Genomic DNA, 10284 nt, shown 5'->3' with positions numbered 1-10284 from the left:
TACATCGCACCCTGACTGGCTCATCTCCTCCCGGAGACCCCTCTGCAAGGGGATCTCCAGTGGCCTACAGAGGGGCTTTGGATTTCCACTCCGCACAGCGGTGCCACTCACTGAACTAAAAATCTTCTGGGACTGGCAAGGACCAGAGCTAGGATCGCAACAGCTCCCACAGTCCTCACCCCAGTTCACTGGGAGGCTGTTGGTAGAGTACAATATGGAAAAACTAGCATCACTACTAAGACCAGGTACCACATCTTGGTATTTAACTTCAAATCAAATCTGGGAAAATAAAATAATAATAATAATTCAGACACATACAAAGTAAAGCCAGTTAAAAATCTCCGATCTCTGACCAGAAGCCCAAGCCAAAAAGTAAGCTACATCAGCATTCTTCTGACACATACTGCATTTAATTGAAATGCGATTGGTATATATGGGAACAATAGGTTTTTGCTTTAGCGTGTAAGAAGACAGGCATGATTGGCTGCAGAAATCTTTGCTAGGAGAGGAATTTTCAGATCCGGTTGTGATCACATCCTTTGGATTTAAAATGTCTCTAAAAATAAATAACAAAAGGCAAAATGAAAGCTGCTCATCTCAGTTGTGATTTCTTCCTTTTTGGGAGCTAAAATAACTACTATTACTAGGGGCAGCTATTGTATGGTAGAAAAAGGCCCTAGATAAGGCATATGAAAAACCTGAGTGTGCTGATTAGTTCTGTCATTTTATCAGCTGAATGGCAATAAATGAGGCAATTACGGTCTCAATTTCCTCATATATAAAATGGGATCTATAAAACCTTTTGCATTCTGTACAGCAAACTCAGAAGTGAGACTAACTATATGCAAGTCTTACATATTCAGAGCTATGTTAAGAGAGAATTGGTTAACCTTTGAGCCTCCTGGGAGGAGTTAGAGGTGCCTACCTTCCATGCAGTCAAAAATCTGCACAGAACTTCCAGTTGACCCTTGAACCACGGACGTGAGTGCACGTATAAGGGGACACTTTCCTTTTTCCCTTGATGCTATTGCTGTAAGGTCAATGTGGTAAAGACATGCTTAAGACCCTGCAGGCCATCAATCATCTCAACGTGACCCAGCTTTCTGTCCCCTTCACCAGTATTTTAAGTGGACACTCTCAACACTTAGGCTCATCACATCAGCAACAGGAAAAGAAATCCTGGTATACCAGGGTCCATGCCGTTCAAACTCATGTTGTGATATTTACAAGTTCTTATCAGTTTAGTTTTTTAATAAATCATTCAATGTTTCCAATAAATCATTTCATTGGAGCTCTTAGAGCGCTCACGATCCATCCATCCATTGTGTCAAGCACATTTGTACATTTGTCGCCATCATCCTTCTCAAAACATTTTCTTCCTACTTGAGCCCTTGGTACCAGCGCCTCATTTTTTTCCACTTTAATTTCTTTTTTAAGTGAAGTGATGAAGCCTCAGGTGAATCCCCTCTTCACATAGACCAGGGATTGCATAGCCTTGTTATCACAAAGAGCACGCTGGAAACTGAACCATGGCAGATGTGGTGAGGTTAAAAGCCAACACCTTATCTATCATCGGATCTCCCTTTTGACCCATATTAAAGCTGTTCTCATTTTTAATATTTTAGTTTTCTTTTCAACTTGGGTTTTCCTCTGTTTTATTTTGTTATTGTTGTTAGCTTTTTTGACTCGTTGGTTTTGTTTCAGTATGTTTTGGGATGTATGAGATCCAGGATGGGTGAGTCTACAGAGACTGTAACTGGATGAATGGTTCATTGGGGGTAGGCCAGGGGAGTTGAAAGGAAATGAAGAGCTAATAACAAGTACAAGAAAGAAGAAAATGTTCAAAAATTGACTGTGGTAGTGACTATACAACTTTCCTTGATATAACTGAACTATTGAATCCTACGATGTTTGGATTATATCTCAATAAAATTGTTTATATATAAAACATATATATGTAAGCTCATGACAAAAGCGAGGCTTCTAGTTTCAACCAAGTTTCATCCATTGAAGCACATCGGAGTAGATTTTGTGGCCACCTCACAACTCCAAACCACATGGCAACGTGGCACTGTCCTTTTACTAGCCAGCAACTGCCAAGAGTAGAAGCAGGAATGAGACAAGGAAAGCATAATTTAAAATGTTATATGCAAGATTTGAGAAACAGATGAACTACTTAAAGTTGATAAAAAGATTAGCAGATAAATAAAGCTTAGCTGTAATTGAAGAGATTGAAGAAAAAAATGACAAGATGAGCTATTAGAGCTTGGTATCAGAAGAATGATATAAACAATTTGGGAAGAAGAACAAAAATAATAGTTCTGTGAAATTGTTCGGGTGACTCACTAACAGTTAACTGGTGCAATAAGTACTGATAACAATAACTGGGTGTATTCCCAACAAGATCGCTGAAGACAAAGCAGATGCATAAGCAAATGTGGTGAAGAAAGCTGATGGTGTCCAGCTATCAAGAGATATAGTATCTGGGGTCTTAAAGGCTTGAAGATAAACAAGCGGCCATCTAGCTGAGAAGCAACAAAGCACACATGGAAGAAGCACACCAGCCTGTGTGACCGTGAGGTATCAATAGGATCAGGAATCAAAGAACAAAAAATCATATCATTGTGAATGAGGCGGGGTGTGGAGTGGAGACCCAAAGCCCATCTGTAAGCAACTGCACATCCTCTTACAGAAGGGTCGTGGGGAGGAGACAAGCCAGTCAGGGTGCAGGATAGCACCAATAAAACATACAACTTTCCTCTAGTTCTTTAATGGTCCCTCCCCCCCACTATTATGATCCCAATTCTACCTTACAAATCTAGCTAGACAAGAGGATGTACAGTAGTACAGATAAGAGCTGGAAATACAGGGAATCAAGGACAGATAAACCCCTCAGGGCCAATACTGAGAGTAGTGATACCAGGAGAAGGGGAAGGTAGGGGGAGAAAAGGGGAACCAATCACAATGATCTACACATAACCCCCTCCCTGGGGGGATGGACGACGGAAAAGTGGGTAAAGGAAGACATCAGACAGTGTAAGTCATGACAAAATAATAATAATTTACAAATTATCAAGGGTTCATGAGGGAGGGAGAGTGGGGAGAGAGGGAGGGGGAAAAGTGAGGAGCTGGTACCAAGGGCTCTAGTGGAAAGATAATCTTTTGAGAATGATGATGGCAACAAATGTACAAATGTTCTTGGCACAATGGATGGATGGATGCAATGTGATAGGAGTTGTATGAGCCCCCTATAAAATTATTATTTTTTTAATGTTTAACAAAATAAATAAATAACTGGGTGTAACAGGTCAAGTATTGCCATTCTTCTGACAAGTATAAAAACTGGTGGGGGGTGATGGGGGAGAAACAGGGAACTGATTGCAATAATCAATGTATAACATACACCCAGGGGACAAACAACAGAAACATGAGTGAAAGGAGACAGCAGTCAGTGCAAGATATGAAAATAATAATAATTTATAATTTATCAAGGGTTCATAAGGGTGGGGGAGGGAGAGAAAATAGAGGAGCTGATACCAAGGGCTCAAGGAGAAAGAAATGTTTTGGAAATGATGATGGCAACATATGTACAAATGTGCTTGATACAATTAATGTATGGATTGTTATAAGAGCTGTAAGAGTCCCCAATAAAATTATTTTTTTAACTGCAGAAATTAGTTATTAATTAAAAACAGTAGGTCACAAGTAATCATAATGGCAATATTATATATACTAATAATGTAATTATGTATAGTGAACATCTACATTCCAGATGTTGTTTTAGGGCTTTACTCAAATTAAATTCAATTTAACTATCAAGAAAACTCTGGATATTGCAATTCCCACTTTACAATGAAACTGAATTAGAAAAGCTAAACCGCTCAGAAAACTCAGAGTCAGTACTATCCAAGGGGGATTCAGGGTTCATGGGAAAACTCCATTATGTTTTCATTCCACTTTTTCATGAACTCTCTAAAGCCCCTAGTACTGCCTCCCAGCCTATACTTTTATTATAAAAGACTGTTCCAGGGTATATTATTTCAAAACAAGAACGTAATTTTCTGAAACTCACCTAACCTTAAAAAATATGACAGGGTACCTCAGAAACCAAGTGGATATGCTTACACACTGATGAAGTATTACTTTTTAAGTGATTTTTCTCCTAAAAAATAGAGCAAATAAAAAATTTTATTTGATAAGTTGAATCTGCCAGGAACAGAGCATGTATAAAAGCCAACCAGTGAACATGATCCCTTAATGAAAAGCTGTGCACATAGATATAAAGGTATCCCAAGCTTAATAAACTCAAATGAGTGTTATATCTTAACATTTATTTGGGAAAAAACACACTTCTAGTAACAACACAGATCAAAACTTTTTTTTTAATTCTCTTAATTTATAAGAACCTGAAGAACAATTTTTAAAATGTTATAGGCAAATCTCACATCAAATAGTGTGACTCAAGTTAATCACCTATTGATAAGGTTCCCAGTAACCACTAACAGCTTGCAAAACACAACCCCAAGATGAAAAGAGATTTATCACCTAGCCTATCTAAAGGAATCGTTCAGAGGCTCAGATGACAATAGCCACCCAACAATGAAAAAAAATCTTTCTAAGAAGCACAGGACTGTGGCAAAAAATGCAAAGGTCCAGGGGGACTGCTTTTAAGAGAACAGCATGCATTTCAGTATGGAAGTCATGCTATATAAAAGAAGCCCTGCTGTCCCAGTGAGTTAAGTATTTGGTTAACTGCAAGGTCACTGGTTCAAACTCAGGGGAGACTCCCTGGGAGAAGATGAGACTGTCTGCTTCGATAGCGACTTTGTCTTGGAAGGCCTACATAAGGTCACTGCAAGTCAGAATGGACTCGACCCCAGTGGGTATGTATGTACTTATGTTCATTAAAATCCATAACATTTTGATAGCTAATATTTTGGAAAAGGATATCTAAAAAACAGGAATAAGTAATTACCTTCAGATTAATTTCTGAAAATGACATAAAAGCTAAGGGAAGGTATTAGAAATATTTAAATATTAAATATTTAAAATAAAACTAAATCTAAATAAGTAAGTCAACATTTAAAAAGGCATCTCTCCATGGAAGGAGCCCTGGTGGGGCTCTGGGGTAAGTGTTGGCCTGCCAACTACAAGGTTGGTGGCTCAAACCCACCAGGCACTCCGCAAGGAAGCATGAGGCTGTCTCGTCCTGCAAATATTTACAGAGCCTCAGAAAACCTGTTTAAGGTGATTACAAACTGGAATCAACTTGATGACAATGACTTGGAAAGTTGCATTTTAGTAGTATCTACTTTTAGATACCGTATATACTCAAGTATACGCTGACCTGAATATCAGCCAAGGCACCTAATTTTACCACAAAAATTGCATTAAAAATGTGCTAAAAAAAAACTCGGCTTATACACGAGTATACACGGTATATTCGGTCTGAACACACAGGAGGGCAGGACGCCAAGGCTTTTCTTATCCACATCTTGGCCGGTGCCCTTGACTGTGGTTCTTACAGCACAAGCGAGTCATTGTCAGTATTCTCATGTATTTAACTACTATTTTAAAAGCTAGGAGATCAAATGTTCATGGCTGCTAAGGTTAGGTTCTAACTCAAGTCATAACTTAGACCAGTGGTTCTCAATCTTCCTAATGCCCCGACCCTTTAATACAGTTCCTCATGTCATGGTGACCCCCCCCAAGCCATAAAATTATTTTCTGTTTTTTTGTTTTTCAATCATTTTATCGGGGGCTCATACAACTCATCACATCCCATACATACATCAATTGTGTAAAGCACATTTGTACATTTGTTGCCCTCATCATTCTCAAAATGTTTGCTCTCCACATAAGCCCCTGGCATCAGCTCATTTTTCCCATAAAATTATTTTTGTTGCTACTTTATAACTTTAATTTTGCTACTGTTATGAATTGGGTGACCCCTGTGAAAGGGTCGTTCAACCCCCAAAGGGGTCGCGACCCACAGGTTGAGAACTGCTGACTCATACTGAGGTTTAAAAAAAAAACAAGTGACAAAATAATAATTTATAAATTATCAAGGGTTCATGAGGAAGGGGGGAGCGAGTTCTTACATTTTAAAGAATTAAAAATATTATTTTATTCTATACTTAAATAGCTTTCAAGATAATTGGGTGGCATTATAACTCTCAGAAATGGTTCATTATTTCTTGCCACAGTAAGATTTAATCTGAGATAGAAAACCCAGGTTAGGCAGTACTTCTAAATCCATGTCACTCATTTAATGCTGCAAAGCTTTAGAATCTGCAAATTTTTGCAGATTTATAAATTACCAAGGGTTCACGAGGGAAGAAGGGTGGGAGAGGGAGGGGAAAAAGTGAGGAGCTGATACCAGGGCTCAAGTAGAAAGAAAATGTTTTGAAAATGATGATGGCAACAAATGTACAAATGTGTTTGACACAATGGATGTATATATGGATTGTGATAAGAGCTGTACAAGCCCCCAATAAAATGATTTATTTAAAAAATTTAAAACATAACATATCATACATATCACCATACATACATATGGCATGCATATACATAATTTAATAACTGAAACAAAGGTTCATGAAATAATGCAGTTCCTGACTACACATGTACTTTTATTCTATTTCAGTTTTTAAATGCTACTCAAGACCAGCTATTTTCAGTTTGATAAACACTACTCTAAACAAAGAGAAAAATGTACACTTAGCTTCAGGAGGTACTTTCCCTCCATTCCCTCAGAATAAACAAATGCCAATTGTAAGTAACTTAAATAGTATTATTTCTGACCAAGATGACTATCATTGACTGAAAATACTGCATTAATTTTTCAGTTTGCCTTCTTGAGTTTTTGGCTGTTGGGGACATTCATATTCCTTTTCCAAGAAGAGAGAATGAAATGAAGTCAATCTAAGTAAACTAGAAATTCAGGCAAAAAAATGATTCTATCATGCTCAATTTTTCTACATTCTAATGCTAATCCCCTTCACAAATATCTCAATAGTCAAAATCTGCAAGTTAGACTAGATTTAATCATGAAGATTTTACAGAACTGGACACTCTTTTGTAATAGTTAGATATACTTTTCAAATGTAATCTTGATATTATACCAAACCAAACCACTGCTATCAAGTCAATTCCAACTCACAACAGCTCTATAGAGGGTTTTCAAGTCTATGAATTTTATAGGGGCAGACTGCCTAACTCCAGAGGAGTGGTTAGTGGATTTGAACTGCCAACCTTACAGTTAACAGTCCAATGCTTAACAGTTGGTACCATTAGCTATTCCAGCACAATACACTACTCTTTTTTTAGACTACAAAAAAAAAATAGATGAAATCAAATTTAAATAATTTGTATCATCTTAGTAATTTGAGCCAATAGACCTATAAGCAGTTGTCTTATTTATCACTAAAAGGTGAGTTTCAATACAGTCTGCTCTTTATATATAAAATTATTACAGCCTAAATCAGATCTATCCAAATAGGAGGGAGCTTCAAAAACTCAGCAAAACGGAATTAAAGGACAGTGAATGCAAAGTCCCCTCTCCAATAAAGCCTTCCTTAAATTCTCTGGGACCATTCATAAGGAATGTGTACAACCTTGCCCTCAGAGTACATTGGGAAGTTAATTACTACTGATATAGTTAGGAATTCACATTATCTTCTGCTTTCTCTTGGGTTCAGGTTTTTCTGTGTTTTATTTTGTTGTCAAGGTTGTTTGTTTGTTTGCTGTTGTTTTTAATTTTTTATGGGACCCAGGCTAGGTGAATCTACAGACAGTAACGAGAGTAACAGTCCCTTAAGGGTAGGGCAGGTTGAAGGGTAGTGGAGAACTAATAATGATGGCACAGCAGAGAAGAAAATGTTCTAAAATGAGTTGACTGCACAACTCCTTTTAATATATTTAAACGACTGAATTGTATGATACATGAGTTATATGTCAATAAGTTTTTTTAAAAGACAATGGAATTTTTCTGTGAACTTTTTGGAGGCCTAGCATATATTTTTAATTACAGTTTGGGTGAAGGTTTACAAAGCAAATCAGTTTTCCAGGCAAAAATGTATACCTTTTGTTTCACGGCCTGTGATGTAACAGCACTGTGGGATACAAAAAGGCTATTTCCCAGTTTGTCTCCCCCCAATACTTGTCAGACCTAGGACACTGCCTGCAACACAAGGTAAACTATTGTAGCACACTTGGAAGCAGCTTGCTGAAGGCATCAGCCATGCAGAGCAATCAGACACTATTGTCTATCCCACCATAGGTGGGGCTCACACCCCACTGATAAGGATAGTGATTGTGTCCCTGGAGAGCCCAGAGTAAAGCTCAAACACATTCCAGGGCAACTAAGGTTAGGCTGCCATCTTGAATCTAGGATCCACCCCTCCTCTTCCTATTGCATGTACACCCCTAGATCATCCCCCTCCCATTGCTGTATTGCCTATGGTATAACCCCTTCCTGTGACGTATGTGGTTCCCTATAAATCAGGGGGGCTTGCATGCCCCTAAGAATATATGAGCTTTGGTTAGAAATATAGTTGTACACTCTCCTCCCCCTCTCCGCGTGGACCTGGCTGCTGAGATCCTGGGCGTCCAGGTGAGCATGCTACCATGAAATGTGTCTGACTCCTTTATTTTATCTTCTCTCCTCTTTCTCCAGTCTCTATGACTTTACTATAAGCTTTGTATATTATCGCCGTACAATTGTGCCTACGGACCCGTGATATTGTCAGAGGCCGGTTACTCTGACACAGCACTTTTCCCATTTCGTCCCTGGGTTCCCATTTTCATTTCTCCTTCTTTCCCACCCCTTCCTCCCTACTGAGCTTGGTTTGGGGGCAAATGCTGTCTATTGGTTTGGTATGGATGACTGAGGAACACATTCCGCAGGGGTGGTATTTGTTCCCTTTATAGGACTGCCTATTTGACTGAAAGTTAAACCATGAGAGCAAGTTCAGGTCTAGGTTTGAAGAATGTCTAAGGATGTAGTCTCAGAGGTTACGACCTGGCTCTATCAGACCAGTATCTCTGGTCTTTTTCTTTTAAAAAAAAAAGAGAGAGAGAGAGAGAGAAAGATAGCAGCCAATTAATTCTTTGCAGCACCCAGGGTCTACAGGTACAACAGTTAGAATTCCAGCACATATTTTGGGGGTTTAGAACTTTAACAATGATATCTTTTTTATTATTATTTATTTGGCTGATCTCCCTCTCTTTATAAATTATAAATGAGCAAGTAATCGTATTAATTGTTTGCACCACCCAGAGTCTGCAGATATCACCCAGAGTCACCAGTCTATCAGACCAGTAAATCTGGTCTTCCTTAGGATTTTGAATTTTGTTCTCCATTTTTCTTCTACTCTACTCAGGACCTTCTATTGTGATCCCACTCATACCTGTCAGTAGTGGTAGCTGGGCACGATTTACATCTGCTCTCAGGGCAGTGGAGGCTGTGATTCAGATGGTCCTTTATAATCACTGTTTCCTTGAGCCTTGGATTTTCTTTACCCTTCTTTGGGAGGACACCAATAGTTAATAGTTATATCTTAGATCTCTGTTCACAAGATTTCAAGACCCCAGTCTACTCACCACAGTTGGGCGTGGAACATTGTCTTGGTGAGCTATGCTATGTTATGCCAATAGACCTACATGAACCCTGATACGACAGCCATACACCCCAAGCTTACTCTATTCTTTAAATTGTGTTTTAAAATAAACTATAAGCATGAAAGATTTTTTGTTGTTGTTTCTTTTTTTAAATCATTTTATTGGGGGCTTATACAGCTCTTAACACAATCCATGCATCCATACATTGTGTCAAGCACATTTGTACATTTCTTGCCATCATCATTTTCAAAACATTTTCTTTCTACTTGAGCCCTAGATATCATCTAATTTTTTCCCCTCCCTCATGAACCCTTGATAAATTATAAATTGTTATTATTTATTCATGTCTTACAATGACCAATGTCTCCCTTCATCCACTTTTCTGTTGTCTGTCCCCCAGAGAGGGGGTTATATGTAGATAATTGTGATCAGCTCCCCCGCTTCTCCCCCACCTTCCCCTTCCCCTCCTGGTATCACTACTCTGGTTATTGGTCCTGAGGGGTTTTTCTGTCCTGGATTCCCTGTGTTTCCAGCTCTTATCTGTAGTGTACATCCTCTGGTCTAGCTGGATTTTTAAGGTAGAATTGTGATCATGATAGTGGGGTGGGGAGGAACCATTAAAGAACTAGATAGAGGACTACATATAACCTCCTCCCTGGGGGA

The 10284-nt window shown here is 38.6% G+C and overlaps 1 non-coding gene across 1 annotated transcript in view; it reads right to left on the bottom strand.

Moving 5' to 3' along the window:
• LOC101660683 overlaps positions 1–9523 on the bottom strand; it is a 14685-nt gene extending 5162 nt beyond the window's left edge. Inside the window, exon 1 of the transcript XR_006680927.1 lies at positions 9411–9523. This is a non-coding gene — a transcript (uncharacterized LOC101660683). The remainder of the gene's footprint in view (positions 1–9410) is intronic.
• Between the last annotated feature and the right edge of the window lie 761 nt (positions 9524–10284).

This window comes from Echinops telfairi, unplaced genomic scaffold, assembly GCF_000313985.2.
Source record: "Echinops telfairi isolate 266 unplaced genomic scaffold, ASM31398v2 ScPeMD7_7457;HRSCAF=8495, whole genome shotgun sequence".
NCBI classification, from domain to species: Eukaryota; Metazoa; Chordata; class Mammalia; order Afrosoricida; family Tenrecidae; genus Echinops; species Echinops telfairi.
The sequence above is the reverse complement of the archived record's forward strand: the minus strand, read 5'-3'. Positions and strand labels throughout refer to the sequence as shown.